Source organism: Natator depressus, chromosome 4 (assembly GCF_965152275.1).
Source record: "Natator depressus isolate rNatDep1 chromosome 4, rNatDep2.hap1, whole genome shotgun sequence".
In the NCBI taxonomy this organism is placed as follows: Eukaryota; Metazoa; Chordata; order Testudines; family Cheloniidae; genus Natator; species Natator depressus.
This window is the reverse complement of record NC_134237.1, coordinates 92,157,371-92,179,908: the sequence shown is the minus strand read 5'-3', so window position 1 is coordinate 92,179,908 and position 22,538 is coordinate 92,157,371. Positions and strand designations below refer to the sequence as shown.

The window sequence follows — 22,538 nt, the reverse complement described above, 5'->3', positions numbered from 1 at the left end:
CTGAGTAAATATTACAGTAATGCACAACTGTTTTTGTCAGTAAATTCAGAAACTGACAGTATATACCTATGGGTTGGCAAATACCTGTTAAATGGCCCCATTACCAATTGAATGGCTCTTTAACAGTTTCAGTGTTGTGCTAATCCCTCCGTCAGGCTGGAAGGCGTTTTCACTTTTAAGTTACTAGATCCCCTCTGGAATAAGAGTCACCAGGCTGCAGCAGCTAGCTATGGGAGGCTGCAGAAAGGGTCAGAACAGGGAGAGGAAGAGGCTGGAGGGGTGGACACTAAGACCCAGTGGTGCCCCAAATTTTTGGGTGCCCTACGCAGCCACATATGCCTAAGGACCGCCCTGAGTATAGCTGTTCTTATGTTCTTAGCCCCTCCATAGCCATTATTCCAGTCTATAGGATGAATACGTCACTGCAACTTCCATGGTACTTAATGCAGAATGTGTTGTATGTCACTAAATATTTATGAGAGAGACAAGAAGAACTCCATGTAGCTCGGAAGCTTGTTTCTGTCTCTTCCACCAATAAAAATTGGCCTGATAAAAGATATTACCTCACCCACCTTGTCTCTCTCTCATATCCTGGGACCAACATGTCTACAATAACACTGCAAACTAAATATTTATATTGTGGGTCAAACCTCTGGCATATAGGCATGCATGTGGTAGGGAGAACACATCTAGATACAGGTGTCAGTTTTTTATTATGATTTAAATAGTGATATTGGGATTGTGCCTGAGGGCCCCAGTCAAGATTGGGACCCCATTATAGTAGGCTCTGTACGGCCCAAAGAAGTTTTCTAAAACTCATCCCTTCAGAAGATGGTATCAGAGTACGAATTTCTCCTCAGTTCCTTGTAAATGGACACAGTCTGAGATGTGATTTACTTGAGAAGAATATTTGTGTGTATATCTGTGTTTTGGGGGGAGTGACTGTGCAGGAGATAAGAATACAACAGTTACGTTTGGACTCCCTAACAGGTGTTTGAATAGGATTTATTGGCTCATTCAGATACCTGTTATTCAACTCTGAACAAATGATTTGATAACATGGGCAGTTTCTCCACAGCTAGAGGCAAAAAGAAAAGGAGTACTTGTGGCACCTGAGAGACTAACCAATTTATTTGAGCATAAGCTTTCGTGAGGTACAGCTTATGCTCAAATAAATTGGTTAGTTTCTAAGTTGCCACAAGTACTCCTTTTCTTTTTGCGAATACAGACTAACACGGCTGTTACAGCTAGAGGCATAATCCAAGCAAAATAAAAACAGCATTGTTTGATTGCGTTTTGTCAAGGTTCCTCCCCCACTCTGAACTCTAGGGTACAGATGTGGGGACCTGCATGAAAAACCTCCTAAGCTTATCTTTACCAGCTTAGGTCAAAACTTCCCCAAGGTACAAAATATTCCACCTTTTGTCCTTGGATTGGCCGCTACCACCACCAAACAAATACTGGTTACTGGGGAAGAGCTGTTTGGACACGTCTTTCCCCCCAAAATACTTCCCAAAACCTTGCACCCCACTTCCTGGACAAGGTTTGGTAAAAAGCCTCACCAATTTGCCTAGGTGACTACAGACCCAGACCCTTGGATCTTAAGAACAATCCTCCCAACACTTGCACCCCCCCTTTTCAGGGAAATGTTGGATAAAAAGCCTCACCAATTTGCATAGGTGACCACAGACCCAAACCCTTGGATCTGAGAACAATGAAAAAAAGCATTCAGTTTTCTTACAAGAAGACTTTTAATAGAAATAGAAGTAAATAGAAATAAAGAAATCCCCCCTGTAAAATCAGGATGGTAGATACCTTACAGGGTAATTAGATTCAAAACATAGAGAACCCCTCTAGGCAAAACCTTAAGTTACAAAAAAGATACACAGACAGAAATAGTTATTCTATTCAGCACAATTCTTTTCTCAGCCATTTAAAGAAATCACAATCTAACACGTACCTAGCTAGATTACTTACTAAAAGTTCTAAGGCTTCATTCCTGGTCTATCCCTGGCAAAGACAGAATATAGACAGACCCACAGACCCTTTGTTTCTCTCCCTCCTCCCAGCTTTTGAAAGTATCTTGTCTCCTCATTAGTCATTTTGGTCAGGTGCCAGCGAGGTTACCTTTAGCTTCTTAACCCTTTACAGGTGAGAAGAGTTTCCCTCTGGCCAGGAGGGATTTTAAAGGGGTTTACCCTTCCCTTTATATTTATGACACGTTGATAAGGTGATTAGATTGAAGGTTCAGTAGGGTCAAGCTGTCTCAAATTGCAGCCTGACCTGGCAAATGATCAAGCTTGTCAACCTCCCTTGCAAGAACTAAGAAATATTAACCCCCACCCATCATAGCAGTACCCCCAACATTGCTTTCATCTGCTAAGAAAAACCCTTAAAAGGTGATCTGTGCTTTATGTATACAGCAATATAGAGAGAAGGCCTGAAAGATTTATTTCAGAGTAGCAGCCATGTTAGTCTGTATCCGCAAAAAGAATAGTACTTGTGGCACCTTAGAGACTAACACATTTATTTGAGCATAAGCTTTCATGGGCTACAGCCCACTTCATTGGATGCATAGAATGGAACATATAGTAAGAAGATATATATATATATACATACAGAGAACATGAAAAGGTGGAAGTAGCCATACCAAGTGTAAGAGGCTAATTAATTAAGATGATCTATTATCAGCAGGACAAAAAAAATTTTTGTAGTGATAATCAAGATGGCCCATTTAGACTGTTGACAAGAAGGTGTGAGGATACTTAACATGGGGAAATAGATTCAATATGTGTAATGACCCAGCCACTCACAGTCTCTATTCAAACCCAAATTAATGGTATCTAGTTTGCATATTAATTCAAAAAGAAAGATTTATGTAACACTTAAACATAATGAGCACTTGGAAGAAAGGAGGCCTTTATTAAAGAGCAGCTGCCTCTCTCCCTTTAACTAAGGTGTGAGAGTTCACAATACAAGCACTTTTCTACGCAGACATTTTGCAAAGTTTCTCTTTATTACTAGCCCCATTTTAGCTCTAAGGGTGTTAACGATATTGGACAGTCTAATCTGCATATTAACTACCAGCTGAAGTTGGCACTCTAAACACCGATTAGCCATGCTCTGGGTTAGATGACAAGGTGCTTAAAATGCCAGTCAGCAATTACTTTCTCACTAATTGCACTGTTTGCCAAGATCCAGACTGCCGAGTGTTTTGTAACCAAGAGTTTGCATATAGACTGCTGGTGGAACAAAGGACGTGTCTGGTCAAGGAAGAAAGGAGAGCAGCAGAATATGGATCCTGGACTTCAGAAAAGCAGACTTTGACTCCCTCAGGAAACTGATGGGCAGGATCACCTGGGAGAATAACATGAGGGGGAAAGGAGTCCAGGAGAGCTGGCTGTACTTTAAAGAATCCTTATTGAGGTTGCAGGAACAAACCATCCCAATGTGTAGAAAGAATAGTAAATATGGCAGGTGACCAGCTTGGCTTGTTTTTCCACTTTATGCATCCGATGAAGTGAGCTGTAGCTCACGAAAGCTTATGCTCAAATAAATTGGTTAGTCTCTAAGGTGCCACAAGTACTCCTTTTCTTTTTAGTGAAATCCTTGCTGATCTTAAACACAAAAAAGAAGCTTACAAGAAGCAGAAGATTGGACAAATGACCAAGGAGGAGTATAAAAATATTGCTCAGGCATGCAGGAGTGAAATCAGGAAGGCCAAATCACACTTGGAGTTGCAGCTAGCAAGAGATGTTAAGAGTAACAAGAAGGGTTTCTTCAGGTATGTTAGCAACAAGAAGAAAGTCAAGGAAAGTGTGGGCCCCTTACTGAATGAGGGAGGCAACCTAGTGACAGAGGATGTGGAAAAAGCTAATGTACTCAATGCTTTTTTTACCTCTGTCTTCACGAACAAGGTCAGCTCCCAGACTGCTGCACTGGGCAGCACAGCATGGGGAGGAGGTGACCAGCCCTCTGTAGAAAAAGAAGTGGTTCAGGACTATTTAGAAAAGCTGGACAAGCACAAGTCCATGGGACTGGATGCACTGCATCCGAGGGTGCTAAAGGAGTTGGCGGATGTGATTGCAGAGCCATTGGCCATTATCTTTGAAAACTCATGGCGATCGGGGGAGGTCCCGAAAGACTGGAAAAAGGCTAATGTAGTGCCCATCTTTAAAAAAGGGAAGGAGGAGCATCTGGGGAACTACAGGCCAGTCAGCCTCACCTCAGTCCCGGAAAAATCATGGAGCAGGTCCTCAAGGACTCAATTCTGAAGCACTTGGAGGAGAGGAAAGTGATCAGGAACAGTCAGCATGGATTCACCAAGGGCAAGTCATGCCTCACTAACCTAATTGCCTTCTATGACGAGATAACTGGCTCTGTGGATGAGGGGAAAGCAGTGGACGTGTTATTCCTTGACTTTAGCAAAGCTTTTGACACGGTCTCCCACAGTATTCTTGCCAGCAAGTTAAAGAAGTATGGGCTGGATGAATGAACTATAAGGTGGATAGAAAGCTGGCCAGATCATCGGGCTCAATGTGTAGTGATCAATGGCTCCATGTTTAGCTGGCAGCCAGTATCAAGTGGAGTGCCCCAAAGGTCGGTCCTGGGGCCAGTTTTGTTCAATATCTTCATTAATGATCTGGAGGATGGTGTGGACTGCACCCTCAGCAAGTTTGCAGATGACACTAAACTGGGCGGAGTGGTAGATATGCTGGAGGGTAGGGATAGGATACAGAGGGACCTAGACAAATTAGAGGATTGGGCCAAAAGAAATCTGATGAGGTTCAACAAGGACAAATGCAGTGTCCTGCACTTAGGACGGAAGAATCCCATACATTGCCACAGACTAGGGACCGAATGGCTAGGCAGCAGTTCTGCAGAAAAGGACCTTGGGGTTACAGTGGACGATCAGCTGGATATGAGTCAACAGTGTGCCCCTGTTGCCAAGAAGGCTAATGGCATTTTGGGCTGTATAAGTAGGGGCATTGCCAGCCGATGAAGGGACGTGATCATTCTCCTGTATTTGACATTGGTGAGGCCTCATCTGGAGTACTGTGTCCAGTTTTGGGCCCCACATTTCAAATTTTTCCACATCCTTCTTGTAGAGTCCAGCGCAGAGCAACAAAAATGATTAGGGGGCTGGAGCACATGACTTATGAGGAGAGGCTGAGGGAACTGGGTTTGTTTAGTCTGCAGAAGAGAAGAATGAGGGGGGATTTAATAACTGCTTTCAACTACCTGAAAGGGGGTTCCAAAGAGGATGGATCTAGACTGTTCTCAGTGGTAGCGGATGACAGAACAAGGAGTAATGGTCTCAAATTGCAGTGGGGGAAGTTTAGGTTGGATGTTAGGAAAAAATTTTCACTAGGAGGGTGGTGAAGCACTGGAATGGATTACCTTGGGAGGTGGTGGAATCTCCTTCCTTAGAGGTTTTCAAGGTCAGGCTTGACAAAGCCCTGGCTGGGATGATTTAGTTGGAGATTGGTCCTGCTTTGAGCAGGGGGTTGGACTAGATGGCCTCCTGAGGTCCCTTCCAACCCTGATATTCTATGATTCTGTAAAAAGAAAAGGAGAACTTGTGGCACCTTAGAGACTCACCAATTTATTTGAGCATAAGCTTTCGTGAGCTACAGCTCACTTCATCAGATGCATTCAGTGGAAAATACAGTGGAGAGATTTATATACACAGAGAACATGAAACAATGGGTGTTACCATACACACTGTAACGAGAGTGATCACTTAAAGGTGAGCTGTTACCAGCAGGAGAGCGGGGGAGACGGGGAGAAACCTTCTGCAGTGATAATCAAGGTGGGCCATTTCCAGCAGTTGACAAGAACGTCTGAGGAACGGGGGTGGGGGGGAAAATAGTTTTACTCCGTGTAATGACCCATCCACTCCCAGTCTTTATTCAAGCCTAAGTTAATTGTATCCAGTTTGCAAATTAATTCCAATTCAGCAGTCTCTCGTTGGAGTCTGTTTTTGAATTTTTTTTTTTTTTTTTTTAAGAATTGCAACTTTTAGGTCTATAAGTGAGTGACCAAAGAGATTGAAGTGTTCTCCGACTGGTTTTTGAATGTCATAATTCTTGACGTCTGATTTGTGTCCATTTATTCTTTTACGTAGAGACTGTCCAGTTTGACCAATGTACATGGCAGAGGGGCATTGCTGGCAAATGATGGCCTATATCACATTGGTAGATGTGCAGGTGAACGAGCCTCTGATAGTGTGGCTGATGTGATTAGGCCCTATGATGGTGTCCCTGAATAGATATGTGGACACAGTTGGCAATGGGCTTTGTTGCAAGGATAGGTTCCTGGGTTAGTGGTTCTGTTGTGTGGTATGTGGTTGCTAGTGAGTATTTGCTTCAGGTTTGGGGGCTGTCTGTAAGCAAGGACTGGCCTGTCTCCCAAGATCTGTGAGAGTGATGGCTCGTCCTTCAGGATAGGTTGTAGATCCTTGATGATGCGTTGGAGAGGTTTTAGTTGGGGGCTGAAGGTGATGGCTCGTGGCGTTCTGTTATTTTCTTTGTTAGGCCTGTCCTGTAGTAGGTGACTTCTGGCTGCTCTTCTGGTTCTCTCAATCTGTTTCTTCACTTCAGCAGGTGGGTATTGTAGTTGTAAGAATGCTTGATAGAGATCTTGTAGGTGTTTGTCTCTGTCTGAGGGGTTGGAGCAAATGTGGTTGTATCGTAGAGCTTGGCTGTACACAATGGATTGTGTGGTGTGGTCAGGGTGAAAGCTGGAGGCATGTAGGTAGGAATAGCGGTCAGTAGGTTTCCAGTATAGGGTGGTGTTTATGTGACCATCGCTTATTAGCACCGTAGTGTCCAGGAAGTGGATCTCTTTTTGTGGACTGGTCCAGGCTGAGGTTGATGGTGGGATGGAAATTGTTGAAATCATGGTGGAATTCCTCAAGGGCTTCTTTTCCATGGGTTCAGATGATGAAGATGTCATCAATATTGCGCAAGTAGAGTAGGGGAATTAGGGGACGAGAGCTGAGGAAGCGTTGTTCTAAGTCAGCCATAAAAATGTTGGCATACTGTGGGGCCATGCGGGTACCCATAACAGTGCCGCTGATTTGAAGGTATACATTGTCCCCAAATGTGAAATAGTTATGGGTGAGGACAAAGTCACAAAGTTCAGCCACCAGGTTTGCCGTGACATTATCAGGGATACTGTTCCTGAAGGCTTGTAGTCCATCTTTGTGTGGAATGTTGGTGTAGATGGCTTCTACATCCATAGTGGCCAGGATGGTGTTTTCAGGAAGATCACCGATGGATTGTAGTTTCCTCAGGAAGTCAGTGGTGTCTCGAAGACAGCTGGGAGTGCTGGTAGCATAGGGCCTGAGGAGGGAGTCTATATAGCCAGACAATCCTGCTGTCAGAGTGCCAATGCCTGAGATGATGGGGCGTCCACGATTTCCAGGTTTATGGATCTTGAGTAGCAGATAGCTCTTACCTTAAGTGATCACTCTTGTTACAGTGTGTATGGTAACACCCATTGTTTCATGTTCTCTGTGTATATAAATCTCCCCACTGTATTTTCCACTGAATGCATCCAATGAAGTGAGCTGTAGCTCACAAAAGCTTATGCTCAAATAAATTGGTGAGTCTCTAAGGTGCCACAAGTATTCCTTTTCTTTTTGCGAATACAGACTAACACGGCTGCTACTCTGAAACCTATGATTCTGTGGTCTCTCATATCCCAATCAGTGTGTTTGCGTGTATCTTACCCCTCACACTTCTAAAACAAACAAAAGGAAAACACCACTGCTTTCGCCAATCCTACAGCTACTCAGTAACTCCTCTTATATGTTTATTATTTTCTCTCAGTTTCTAGGGTTGCTGTTTTAAAATGGGTGAAATTTTTATCTTCGGGGAAATTCAAATAATCATAAGTTAAGTTTTTAATAACTCATTCAAACACACACTGTTGCAAGAGCAATTTAAACACTGTCCTAAAAGAATTCCCAAAATAAGAAAGCCTCCTCCTCCAAATCAACGCAAGTTAGCAGGTCTGCAGCTTTGTTAAAACAAGTTGTGAACGCCATTACCGCCAAGAAATTTTGTACTGTGAATCGGCGCACATGCCATTTCTGCCCCTCAGCGCCGTACAGAGCACGGGATAAGGGCAGAGCGGAACAGCGAAGGAGAAGGAAGGAAGAGGGGAGAGGATAGAACAAGAAAAGGGAGCAGATAGGAAGCAAAGAGCAGAAGACAGGAACGGTAAAACTAAGGAGAAGCGAGGTCCGGAGAGAAGAGTGAACATACTAGACCACAGAAAGGCTGCGGTGCTCCCAACAGAGGGAGCGAGGGAGAGCCGCTCAAGAGGTGTCTGGAGGAGACGTCAGAGGGGGCGAGGCCGGGCTATGATTCGCTGCTCCCTGCAGCCCCCCGGGGAAGGAGGATGTCTCAGCCGAGCCTCGCGAAGGCAGGGACCTGGTGCTGAGTGAGGCGCAGGATTCGGCCGGGGAAATGGCTGGGGCAGAAGCGCCATCCGCGTGACCTGGCCACGCTGCGCGGGCGCGTCTCCGCCGGGGTTTGGGGGCTCGTGGCCGTGACGCTGTGCTGCGCATAGCGGGACTGGTAAGCGTGAAACCCCTGCTGCTAACTCTTCCCTTCCACCCCGGCCCCCTCGCGTCTTCCTTTGGGCTGGGTCGCTCAGGTTCCTGCTGAAGCTTGTGGTGGTTTGTCCGAGGAGCAGCGTGATAATCCCTCAGGAGTGCCCCATAGGTTAATTCAGGCCATTCGTCCCGCATGATTTTCTTTTAACTACCCCCGGATTATGTTTATTTGTGCCCCATAGGAGTGAATGCATTACCTCTATTTTCTGAATGCAGACAGCCCTACATCTTCTGTAGGAAGGTTACACTAGGCCGTGGGGGGTGGGGGTGGAAGAGAAGCATGAAATACAGTCAGACTCTGCGTATATTTTGTAGCCGATTCTTTCCCCTCATTGGCGTTAGTGTGTGTGTGTGGGGGGGGTTACAAAAGTACCAATGATAAGGTATGTAAAAGCAAAATCTAGATTTGGTGTTTGGTGGAACTGCTTTATAATTATGAAGATAAAGGAGAACCTGTATATTAATTCAGAGAGACAATTGCTGGTTTGCCTGTGTTGTGGTGAGGTCTTGCACTGGGCCCTATACAGTGTACACATTTCATACCAGACTTCTTTTGTATTGGGCTTGGCCAACTACTAATACGTTATTAAACATGCTAGAACTGAGGGCACAGTCCGAGTGAAGATCCTAGTCTGTGTTGTTATGGTCCAATCACAAAGAATTTAGTAACTGCACTGGCCCTTTTCCTATCTCTTTATGCCCCTAAATGTGGGGAAGGAAGCAGAATCATAGAATATCAGGGTTGGAAGGGACCTCAGGAGGTCATCTAGTCCAGCCCCCTGCTCAAAGCAGGACCAATCCCCAATTTTTGCCCTAGATTCCTAAATGGCCCCCTCAAGGATTGAACTCACAACCCTGGGCTTAGCAGGCCAATGCTCAAACCAAGAGAAAGTAATAGCTAGGAAAGTGTGTGGTTATTGTTGATTTCAGTCTGTACACAATTAATATTGTGTACCTTCAGACTAGGAAACCTTCAGTCTCTGCTGCTGTAGCTTAAGCTACGGCAACTATCATCTTTTCATGTGCTATAATATATATACTGCTTACTGTATTTTTCACGCCATGCATCTGATGAAGTGGGTTTTAGCCCGCGAAAGCATATGCCCAAATAAGTTTGTTAGTCTCTAAGGTGCCACAAGGACTCCTCGTTGTTAGTGCCCAATGTGTGAGACCTTTGAAGGATCAGACTCAAACTGCCTCAACAGTTCCATGGAAAAATTGATGATCAGAAAAACAAATATTTTCTAGTCAAGTTTAAGTCAGAACTTGATTATGAACAAAGTAGAAAAGTTTGCCAGTATAGAAATAGGTACAGTCCTGGAAATCTTTTGCAAATGGGAATAGAGCATATGCAGTTCTTTCAATGAAATCTGAACTCCTTTAGTCAGATAAAGTTTTAACTGAGTAGAAGGAAAAGGTGGATGAGGTAATATCTTTTATTGAGCCAACTTCTGCTGGTGAGAGAGGCAAGCTTGCAAGCTATACAGAGCTCTTCTTCATGTCTGGGAAAGGTACTAAGAGTGTCACAGCTAAATACAAGAGTATTGTACCTTTTCCAGACGTGTAGAAGAGCTCTGTGTAGATCGAAAGCTTGTTTCTCACTAACAAAAGTTGGCTCAATAAAAGATATTATCCCACCCATTGCCTCTCTAATATCCTGGGACCGACACTGGCTACAAAACCACTGCATAAATAGTGCAGGGTCATGCCGTGGGTCTCAGTGGAGTGTTAATCATTCTGTAAGAAGAGATGCTACAATGCAGTATATTTGACCTTTGAATTTCAGTATTAAACTCAAAGATTTTAACCTGTCTGCTCATTCCCTTTGGGGCACCTGCCATTGGCCACTGTCAGAGGACAGGATACTGGGCTTGATGGACCTTTGGTCTAACGCAGTATGGCTGTTCTTATGTTCTTAGATGCATTGGTTGTAGCATAAGAGAAGTCCTGTTTTTACTAGTTCAGTAGCTTTCTTTTGCTTTGAAAGTATGTGATCTAGTCTATATACATGCTAGTATTATGGAAAACTCTGTAGTGTTGCTGTTTAGCATTATCGTCTCCATGTTACTCTTTTCACTGATAATACAAGGGATTATGTGTAAATGTCAGAAAATGGAGAACTTGAAGTGAAACTTACTTATATTATTTTAGGGGCCGCTTCCCGTCAGACCTTTCCTTTTTATGTAAATGTAGTCCATTGAGCTTTGCAGAAAGGCAGAAACCTTAATCTAGAAAGTGAAAGTTTGAACTGGATTTTTTTTTATTTTTATTTGTCACAGACATTAGGGACAGGGACTGGTTTTTTTCCATATTTTGTAGTAATTAAGGATTTAGTCCCTGCAACTTGTAGCAAGTAGGCAGACGTGGGCACACACGGGGTCCTATTGAAATCCGTGGGTCTTCATGTGGTCACAGAGATGTACCTACATAAAATAAGTTGCAGAATCGGGCCCTTCATCTAAAATTGAGCACAAAAAGTTGCTTAAATTACACAGAAGTAATAGTTCCTAAAGGGGAAACTGTTGTGCTGCAGTTGTGGATATTGAACAGTAGGATTTATGTTAATGCTATTTTAATACTTCTATATAGTATCTGAGCACCTCAGAATCTTTAATGTATTGGATCTCCCCTGTGAAGTAGGGAAGGGCTATTTTCCCCACTTTGCAGATAGGGAACTGAGGCACGGAGACACTCTGGGTATGCCCACAATACAGTGCCACAGCTATGGCATTTAGCTGTTGCAATATAGTATCTATAGTGTAGAGACTTGCTACAGCGATGGAATGGCTTTTTCACACCTCTGAGTGACGTAGCTGGGTTGACCTAAGTTTTAGGTGCAGACTAGGCCTAAGTGACTTGTCCAAGGTGTCACGGGAAGTCTGTAGCAGAGCAGGGATTTGAATCCAGGTCTCCCAAATCGTAGGCTATCCTAACCACTGGGTCATCCTTCAAACTATTGTACTGTCGTTATCTAATAATGGATCCTCACAACTGACCTATGAGGAAGGTATTATTTACAGGAGGAAAATCTGAGATAGAGAGATGAAAGCTGAAATTTTCAAAAATGGTCACTGATTGTGGATGCTGCAGTTGAGAGCTTTGGGTGCCCAGCATCTCTGAAAGGGTATGTCCACTCTCAGACATCTTTTCCTAGCAAAGACAAGGCCAAACTCTCTAGGGAGGTACCAAAAACCTTGACCTTAGTGACTAACTCAAGGTCACAACATAAGTCAGTGGAAGGCCCATGGTTAGAACCTGGGAGGTTTTTGGTCTCTGTCTTGTGTTCAGGCCACTACATCATACAGTTTCATTTTTTAGCAATATGAGAAACTAAAATAATAACTATTTGTGGTTGAGCTGTGAGATATTGTTGGTAGTGAGCCTACTGAACTTGTTTCAGAGGTCTGAAGCTGTTCTCGCTCAACAGGCACGCTTTACAGTGTTACAGCACCTTTTGTAGTGGTTAAAGTGGATTCACAGGTTATTCCTGTCAAGAATATCTTCGAACAGTGGACAAGTGTGTATTATTAAAGACAAATGTACTGATTGTCTCTCACCTGGTAGGCACTTCAGCTTTGTCATTGATTCATTGCAGAATTGGACAATTAAATTTCACTTTTATCTTTAATTCCATTGTACAGTATATTGTTTTGGGGACCATCTGTGTCATGGCAGCAAAAATTCGCTTACAATAACAACACGACTTCTCTGGATATTGCTATGCAATCTCACACACACGCGCACAATTCTGCTCTTGCATTATAACTTAAGGAAAGCCCAAAATATAGTTGGTGCCTCACCGTATAAAAAGAAGAGATGGTTCTTGCCTCTAGGGGCTTACAAACTAAATGTAGGCAGACAGAGCTATGGTGCTGAGAGATGTGAAAAATCCACACCCCAGAGCACCGTAGCTATGCCAGCCTAGCCCCCTGTGTAGACACAGCTAGGCTGATGGAATAATGCTTCTATCAACCTAGCTATGGCCTCTCAGGGAGGTACTGTTCCTACAGTGACAGAAAAAAAACTTTTGTCGCTATAGACTGTATCTACGTTATGGGCTTATGCCGGCATAGCTACGGTTCTGCAGGTGTGCTACTATAGACCCCATAGTGTAGATCAGGGATCGGCAATGTTTTAACCTGGCAGGCCGGGTCGGTTTGTTTACCTGCTGCCTCCGCAGGTTCGGCCGATCGCAGCTCCCACTGGCCACGGTTCGCCACTCCAAGCCAATGGGGGCTGCGGGAAGCTGCAGCCAGCACATCCCTTGGCCCGTGCCACTTCCTGCAGCCCCCATTGGCCTGGAGCGGCGAACCGCGGCCAGTGGGAGCCACGATCGGCCAAAGCTGGGGACGCGGCAGGTCAACAAACCGGCCTGGCCCGCCAGAGGGCTTACCCTGGCAGGCCATGTGCCAAACGTTGCCAATCCCTGGTGTAGATATAGCCTCAGACTTCTAAGAATAATGGCCAAGGGGAGTAGGTGACTGTTTCTGCTAAACTGAAAGCAGTGATATAATTAGTGTTGACAGTTAAATTGCCATTAGCTTTGGAGTTAACGTCCCATTGAAATGAATGGGTACTTCATTCCTCACATGTTAGGGAAAATAACACTACACTGGTTCACATTTAGAAAGCTATATTCAAAAGAAGGTCTAAAAAGTTTGTTTTCTTTGAGGATGACCCACAGAGGATTTTTTTTTTTTTTCCAAATGTGGGTTGTGCCCTTTTTGTCTTTCTAAGAAGACCTGAAGGGTATTTCCCCAGCTTGTTTTTTACATTAAAATTTCAGGTCTTGCCTGTATAGCGTGTTTTGCTTGTGGGTGAAAATTTTACTATCAAAAAGAAAAGGAGTACTAGTGGCACCTTAGAGACTAACCAATTTATTTGAGCATAAGCTTTCGTGAGCTACAGCTCACTTCACCGAATGCATCCGATGAAGTGAGCTGTAGCTCACGAAAGCTTATGCTCAAATAAATTGATTAGTCTCTAAGGTGCCACAAGAACTCCTTTTCTTTTTGCGAATACAGACTAACACGGCTGCTACTCTGAAACCAATTTTACTATTGTTGTACTAAGTGTAGTTCTGCCAGTACAGTTGCGTCCACACTAGGAGCACTTTGCTGGTGTAGTGTACTGGTATTTCTGTACCAGTAAAACACTTCTAGTGTAGACATGGCCCTAAATAGATAGAAACACTTGGGAGCATAGAATAGAACGTTGTGTGATGGCCATGTGAACATAAGCAAGGTTTGCATTTCATTTATGAGAGGTTCTGAAGAGGAACAGAGAGAGAGGGCAGGATTAAAAAAGGGAGTCCTGTGGTCAAGGATTTCGGAAAAGGGTGTGGAACCTGAAACTCCATGGCATTCACGTATCCTCATTCTGAACATGATGAGCCTGAGACTGAGCTGCAAAATTCAGGTCTGAATTTTGAACCCTCAAAATCTGGGGCCATTTAGATTTGGCCTATTATAAATACAGGGATTAGATGCAAAATTGTGATTTGGATCCTAAATATCCTCCTCCAATTTTGGGGCCATATCTAGTTTTACTTAAAGGTATTACTCCCACTCCCTGAGACATTATCAACATTATCCAACCATGTGGGATTTTATTTACAGTTTAAATTACCTTGTAATTGTCCTTGTGCCAGCTCCCCGGCACTTCCTAGTTCCTAACAGCTGCAAAAGGCACCTTGCTGATTGCTGTGTTGGGCAGGGGCTTCTAACTGTATTTGAACGGCTTAGAAACCAGAGGAGGTCTTATGCAGGTTAAGGTGTGTTAAGGGTTCCAGAAGAGGACGGGAAATATGAGAAAGGGATTTTGAGGGAAGGCAGCTTGTGGGATGGAGCAGAGCATCTTTCTATGACGGGGGCAACTTGTAAGCTGTAGAGGCTTCTTTAAACCCATTCACTCTCAATGTTGGGGAGCTATTGATGGGATAGAGCCAACATGAAGGCAGCAGTGCTGCTGAGTAAGGGTGTGCGGAGAGAAGCTACAGTTAAAAAATCTCCATGTTTCATGGGGAAAACTTCTTTGCTGCTGCTGGCTCCTACTGCTTTTCAGGTGTTATTTTGCATGGGGTTGGAGTGAGCTGAGTGTGGATTCTTGTCACTTTATTTGTTCAGATCCCACTTCTGTGCCCTTGTGACTCTGAATGTACAGAAAACTCTGATTTTATTGTACTCTAACCCACTGTCAAGCTTTCTACTTGTTCCCTGTACTAAATCAGGCTTGTAGGTAGCATTGTAGGGTCAGATACTGGCATGGATGTGCACCTTCCATAGTTATTTTCACCTGTGTGCTATTCTGATCTGGTAGTGTTTTACATCCCCTTTACATCAGTATAAATTACTACACAAGTTACGAGGCAATGGAGGAGTAGGGCCTGAGAATTGAAAGCAGCCAAACCTTTCTCTTAGCTGGTGGAGTTCAGATGTCTGCAGGCTATATTCTGTATGCCTACAGGCCATTTAACTGCACAGGTAGCTTCTGTTGTTTGTAACACAAGTGTCCCAGAAAAAACGTTGATCTTGTTTTATAAGTGAGAATTCAAATTGTGATTTACTAAAGGCAACTCCATTAAAGATGACTCCGTGCAGATTTGATTTGGATTTGCAAAGACTTTTGTTAGTGCCTTTTGCAGTTTCTTGTTACAGAGAAAACAATAACAAATGCTTTCGCAAGAGAGGATTATTATTGTTTGCTTTCCACAATATATTGGTCCTTAGGCCTGTGGGTGCTCATTACTTCTCTAAACCTCTGCATGTTTAATAACTCTTCGTTGTCAAAACAGATTAGGAGGCTAAAACATAAAGCCTTGTGTACATTTAGTCTGTGTAGTTTTGACACTGAAATCAAAGCGTCATCATTTATGTACTGCCACAGGTATTTGTGGGCCTGTGCAGTAGGTAAAACTGGCCAACTAACAGCGGCCCATATGATTCACATGCAGCTGCGACCTCTGTGTGTGTATCAAATCCTTCCTGTGGAAGGTGCTATCAGCTGCTTCAGAACCAACATCTGTCACAGCTTGTACCTCTTTGCTTACAGAGCTCCCTAAGAGGCTGAAAACCCATGAATAGAAGGCAATGGAAAGTTTGCCTGGTGAGAATATGCACTGTCTATCTTTCTCTTGATTGGCCCCTGCAGAGATTTTTCCAGAAAAGTTAAGGTAGCCCTTCAGTATCCTTTAAAAGGGAGCCTTGGCAGAGTGGCTCCATTGGAGACCCACTGTCAGGAGCTGGCTACTGGGAACAAAGACCTGGTGCAGAAGCAGAGGGCCTTCCATTGATACCTGTAGGTCAGAGTCTAGACATGTGGAGGTACAGTATAAAATGATACCAAATCAGAACACGCGCACACAGCGAGTTAGAGACATTACAGTTGGAAAGCTTTATGGAACAGGAGTGTGTGTGTGTGTGTGTGTGTGAGAGAGAGAGAGAGAGAGAGAGAGAGTGAGCTCACATAGCTAACAGTAATTTGGAGATCATTGCAAGTGAAAATGATGACCTGAAAGGAGACATGTTGTCAGGAGAGGATGGAAGGAGTCAAAGGGAGTGGTCAAGAAAAAAGTGAGGGTGGTGTACAGGGAAATGTAAATGATGTGTGAGTGTAGTAGCACAATATATAGTGATGTACAGCTTCAAAGCACTATAACTATTAACTAATTAATCCATACCATATCACTGTAAGACAGGTAATTTTACAGAGGAAAAGCTGATGCAGAAAAGTTAAGTGACTTGCCCAAGGCTACACAGCAAGTCAATAACAAGGTGGTAATTAGAACTCAGTAGTTCCAGACTTCCGGTCCTATGTGCAGTCTGCTAGACCCTGTTGACTCTAGGGGGATGAGGGAAGAGTAGTAGCAAAGCCTTGCGAGTGAGGATGAGAAGCTCAAAACTTAGAGGTTGAAGGAGTTTGCAAAAGAGCAAGGATGGGAGAAGAAAAGTGACGTTATTTTGACAGTACCATGACGTAAAAACTTCAGTGCCTGTCTCCACTATGGTTTTACAACAGGATAGCTAATGCACATTAGTTATCCTGTTGCAAAAATACATCTTTTCTTTGTAGTGAAGAGAGAGCCTCAGTGACTCTGAATCCAGTTATTTAATGACTCCAAATGTATCACAGAGACCAGAATCTGCTCCACAGGATATTGTTTCAGCTGTCAAACCTAACATTTGACCTTTTAGATTCTTTTCTGTTTGCAAAGTCCATATCTATATTTTTTCTTTTTTTTAAAAAAATGAGACTTTTAAAAATGGTGCAAGTGACCATGTCTGAGTAAGGCTTCTACTGCAGGTCATTTTTGAATACCTGTGAAACAAAGCAGGGGAAATGGGGCTTGTACCAGTTTTGGCTTCTTTATGATGATCAAAAAAGGTGTGAAAAGTAGCTTTAAAAATAAGTCGCTTGTTTTTTACATTGCAATTTCCTGTCCCGTGCAGGCCAGAGAGCTTGTATGAAAAATGATATGACAGGATAAAGAGTCAAAGTAGAACCGTTTTAAAAGCAAAAAGGGTATTTAAAGCTTTGTTTTTTGTTAAATCTTCAGCATCTTCACCTCTTCAAATACTATGTTAAGAGTTAACAATAAACGTCCCTTACACTTTCCAGTATGCAGGGAAGCCCAGACTTTACATTCCTGATTTTTATAAGGTTAAAACACAAGCAGGAAAAAATGTTTATTTCTAAATTAGGTTTTGTTTGCTTGCTTGTTTCTAACCTTTTAGGCTTTTAAAGGAGCAGCACAATCCCAATTAAAAAAAAAATCTTTAAATGAATCAAGGAAAAGCAAGCCAAAGATAGTAAGCCTATGTGGGTATGTCTGCACTCCAATTAAACCCCTGTGGCTGGCCCATGTGAACTGACTCATGCTCATGCGGCTTGGGCTATGGGGCTGTTTAATTGCAGTATAGATATTCGGGCTGGAACCTGTGCTCTGGGACTCTGTGCTACAGCCTGAACGTTTACACCACAATTAAACAGGCCTGAGCCCCACAAGCCTGGGTCAGCTGACGTGGGCCAGCCTCATGGATTTAATTGCAGTGTAGACATACCATATGTGGCCTGTTTAGATAGTTTTTAAGAGAGGTGGGCTCACTGACATAGTTCTCCCTTTTGTACTGTCAGGATGCATTGTGACTCAGGCTTGGCCGTATCTGTTGTTCCCACTCTGCCTTTAGGGTATTTTGTGTGTGAATTTCTGTGACTTGATTCCTTAAAATTGTTGTTGTCAATATAATTCCCTCATGACTTTCCCTAAAAGTTGATACAACAAAATTCTAGCATTACCCTCTGGATAAAGAACTCTGGCGTAACAGTGATGCATACCCTGTAACTTAAAAATGCTCAATACATGCCCTTTTTTAGCAAAGAAACACTATGTATCTTCAAAAAAAAAAAATAGTAGTAGTACTTGTGGCACCTTAGAGACTAACCAATTTATTTGAGCATAAGCTTTCGTGAAGTGAGCCGTAGCTCACGAAAGCTTATGCTCAAATAAATTGGTTAGTCTCTAAGGTGCCACAAGTACTCCTTTTCTTTTTGCGAATACAGACTAACAAGGCTGTTACTCTGAAACCTGTCACTATGTATCTTAAGTTTCAAGAGCACAGTAAGCAAGCCACAAGAGAGAGTGAATAGGTAGCTGTCGGAGTTTGGGAGGTCTTCAAGTTTGAGGAATATTTTCTCTTCTATTTCCCTTTTCTCAACAACCACTCTGAAAATACCTGTTTCTATTGCTTATTACCGAAGACACAACTCTTCAACTTTTAGAGACACCTGATTTTAATCTCACACTGCATGCAAATTATCTAGTCATATAAGTGTGATCTGAATTTTTTGTAATGCATTCAGTGAGCTGTGGAAGTTTTTTCAAGCATCTCATGAAAGAAGTCTCCCCTTGTGCTTTTCCCTCTGGCCTCCCCCTGCCAAAACATCCCCATCAGATATGTTTGATGTTTATTGGAAAATAAATGCTGTTGCCCATAACAAAAATCAATTTCTCATAATTTTAAGTCAAAATCTAAAGAGTGTTGGGTGATACCCAACTCTAATTGTGCTCAGAGCTGGAGAACACGTCACAGTTACTGATTTAGTCCTACGCAAGAGCATTATACATTGCAAGAGCTCACTGCTACAGATTTGTCATTTTCCTGTGGCTCCTCTAATCTTCAGCAAAGCTGTGAAAGAACTATTGCTTCATACAAAGGTGCAGTACTAACCCTGTGTGACTCATGCTAAAGATGGCTACATAATAGTGGTAGCTTGACAGAGACGAAGGGCTTGTCTACACTGGCAATTTTCAGCGCTGTAAAGCGCCAGTGTAGACAGTGCACTAGGGCTGGGAGCGGCGCCCCTTGTGGAGGTGGTCTTTTTAGAGCGCTGGGAGAACTTTCTCCCAGCGCTGCTGCAATCACACAAGCCACGTTAAAGACAGTGGGATAGAGAAATCATGGCGAAAAAACATCCCCCTGCATAAATTGCTGTTTAAAGAAGTAACATTTATATTCATTTCATAATATTAAGGCAACTCAGTTTGTGAAAATCCTGCCAATTTATCACAGTAAAGAAGGTTGAGGGGGATTTGCTGTTTCTCAAGACTTGCAAAGCCCCAAAGACATAGTCCAGTTATAATGACTCCCTACTCATTCTTTGTGGCCGTGTTTCTTAAACTCATCAGAGCAAATGAGCTTAGGCCCTCTTCTTCACATGTGCTAGAGACATTATTCATATATACATGAAAGTAACACTCAACACTTACCAGTATGGAGGCTGGCTCCAGCTCCCGGAAGGGGTGGGGCTCCAACAGAAGGGGCGGGGTTGGGGGTCAGCCATCCACGGGGCTGCTGCTCCTTCTCACCCTCCCCCCCCCCCCCCCGTTGGCGGCCTGGGCGGGGAAGGGGCAACAACATTAAAGTGCTGCTTGGGAACACTATCCCACCAAATGCAAACTTCCTCTTTTTTGCTACTTGGAACTTGGCTGAGAAACAACTGATGCTCCTGCTTTTTCATACCCTTTAAAACGAGGCTCTCTTATTGCACGTTATCTTTCATGAGGATGTCCTTAAGATAGGTAGGGGAAACACTGTTCTCTGTATGGATGTTATTAGTAGAATTTGCTATTCTCGGGAGAATTCCTGAATTCAGTAAGCGTGTGGGGTTGGCAGCAAATGGGCACTCAACAAATCGAATCCTACATTATGAAGAGTTTAGGAATGAAAGACTCATTTGGTGCAATATTAGGAGTTCCATTATTGTCAGTACCTAGAACATGCATATTTTACTATTTGATCTAATTCTATTGAGATGGTTCCTTGCAGCAATTGCTGCCTGTTGTGGATGTTTGTTGGTATATCCAGACTGCTTTTAGCACTCCTTTTCTTCATCTGCACTCTCTCTTCCACCTTCTCGGCACTTGTAGAATTTATTCTATAACAGTCTTTCTTTGAGTTCAGAAAGCTTCACTGCTATCACTTTATTAAGGAAGTTTTAACAGGTTTACAAATCCTAGCCATGTAAAAATCAGAGACAGTACAATAATTGTTACAACAGTTAGTTTTTCTTTAGAGAAACATTATACCGTAATATAAACATTGGATCTCTTTATTTAACAGTGTTCCATGTTACCGAGTGAACATCTTTACACTAGTTGTTTCTAGTGATTTTATTAATTGACTGAAATCTCTGATTATACATATTTAACAATCCAGGCATATCCAAAAAAATAGTCAAAAATGGGACAGAAATGCTGGGTTTTTTAGTTTTGCTTTTTGCAGGTGAATATACTTTGTTGAATAAATGATAATCAAATATCCAAATATCTATTTGTCTGTTTTGTGGGTATGTAATTGGAGCATTAATTTTTCTATAACAGCCACCTCCCATATTGTTTGAACCATTCCTCTAGAGAGAACCTATTTTTCTTTTTCCAGTGGGAGGCACCTACTAGCTGATGAGAGATTAATACTTTTCCTTTCATATCACTTCTGTTATTGCCTCTGGACTGGGAACAGTATTTCTTTTGGCAAGTAATGTTTCTGAAGCTGTTTTAATTTCAGAGCTCTTGGCATTCTAAAGAGTAGAAGGTGTGGAAAGGTTGTGTGGGGGGACAACCATAAGAAAAAGGTTGAGACAAAAGCCTCTGATTTATTTTTTTTTATTTGTCCTTCGTCATATATTTGAGCTTGAGGATGCTTTAATACTGGTATAGCTAAAGCAGCAAAACTTTTTAGTATAGACAAGCTTTTAGTGACATTTCTTTAGCTTAATCTCCTCCTCTCTCCATGCTCTACCCAATATCTCCCTTTTTAATCACTGTGGACAACACCACCCTCCTACCTGTCACTCAGGCCCATTAAAATCTTGGGGTCACTGTTGGCACCAGGGAGCTACTAGCCCTGAATGGATCTTTAATGGCTCCCAGTGGAGCAGATTACTGTCATACCAATGAAAAAGGTCCACAGTAATTTAATTTGCATGCATTGCAGTTTATTTGAAAAGGAATTACACAAGCGGTAAAGGGTTGCATTAAGCACATAACTCCTACAGTAGACATTAAAGAACTATACATTAAGAGCTATGCATTCCTCTTAGCGAGCCTCTCTTTCACAAACATACACAAACAGGCCCTATGCTAGCCTCACACAGTTCCTGCTTGGCAAACAGAGAAGGTGGTTACCAAATTCTATGAACGACTTCTCCTCTCCAGGTCTGTCTCCTTAGCCCTCTGGTCTTTCTTGGATTCCTTGACTGCCTGGAAACCCCCCTGGCTCACAGTCCTACTCGAGCCCATGGAGCAGAGTTTTGGCTACTCTGTCTAGCAGCGTTGCTTCTTTAACCATTAATTAAGGAATCCCCCCAACAGTAATTTAATCTGCTTGATTTTTGTACTCTTTTTTTCTTGAAGGAGTCACATGTCTTAAAAGCATGCCCCATGGGCGTGTGGCTACTAATTTTTACCTAATTAATACTTTAGGAGGAGACTGCAGAGTGGTGCCAACTGAAAATTACCACACATTCACTCTCTTATTAATCATTCGCTTCAGCCTCCTGCGTGATGTCCTTTAACAGGGTTGAGATGCCCTGGTCAGCCCATGCTCCACTCAGGATGTTCTACACATGTTGTTTGCTTTCAAGTAAACATATTTGCTGACCCAAAGATCAGTATTGATCATACATGCACCATGGAGCCAGTCAGTTTCACCTCTGCCATCTGCCTGATGCTAAGAGAAGGATTCTGCTCCGAGAATCCTCTTTCACAGTTCAGTCATGTCAAGCCATGTTCTCATCGTTCATTCAGTATGGCCATACGAATTCGGCACCATGCCCACTTCTAATTTTATTGCCCCTAATTCTTTTCCGTGAGTCGAAAAGCTGATATTTAAAATCTAAGGTAGGAGACAGGGACACAAATCTCTGCTCTGTCTCATGGTAAACCTTGCCCCTCATGAAAACATTTATTTATATTCATATTGTTACCCACGATTTTCAGAACCCAAGCAATTCTCTCCCAACTGTTTCTCCCTAGGCGGTGTCAGGAATAAATCAATGGGGACACAGTTCCTCTGATGTATGATTGATACAAATCAGAATGCTTTTACCTAAAACTACTTTTTATTAGGTCTCAAGCAGACGCACACTCACTCGCTATAGCATTAGGTTCAGAACATCCTATATTTTTATATTTACTAAAGATAAGATGGTTTAGAGGAATCAGCAGCCAGTCTTCCAGGAGCCCTCTTTCTGTTTCACTGCTGGGGAACTTAAGTGTCAGATCCTTGCCCAAAGAAAAGCTTCCTAAGACTGCCCCAAAGCACACTTTCTAACTTTTTATAAAACACATAACTCATAATAGCCCCTAATAGGCTAATAATTTCCCTAACAACAGCCAATAACAATTTATTATTAT

The 22,538-nt window shown here is 42.8% G+C and overlaps 1 protein-coding gene across 2 annotated transcripts in view; it reads left to right on the top strand.

The window, feature by feature from the left end:
- ATP10D (ATPase phospholipid transporting 10D (putative)) overlaps positions 1-22,538 on the top strand; it is a 113,432-nt gene that overhangs the window by 24,083 nt on the left and 66,811 nt on the right. Inside the window, exon 1 of one of the 2 annotated variants that reach the window (XM_074951460.1) lies at positions 8,073-8,588. The exons of the other annotated variant lie outside the window; for it this stretch is intronic. The gene's annotated coding sequence lies outside the window, so the exon portion shown is untranslated. Of the gene's footprint in view, positions 1-8,072; positions 8,589-22,538 lie in introns of those variants that run through there. 2 annotated transcript variants of the gene reach the window in all.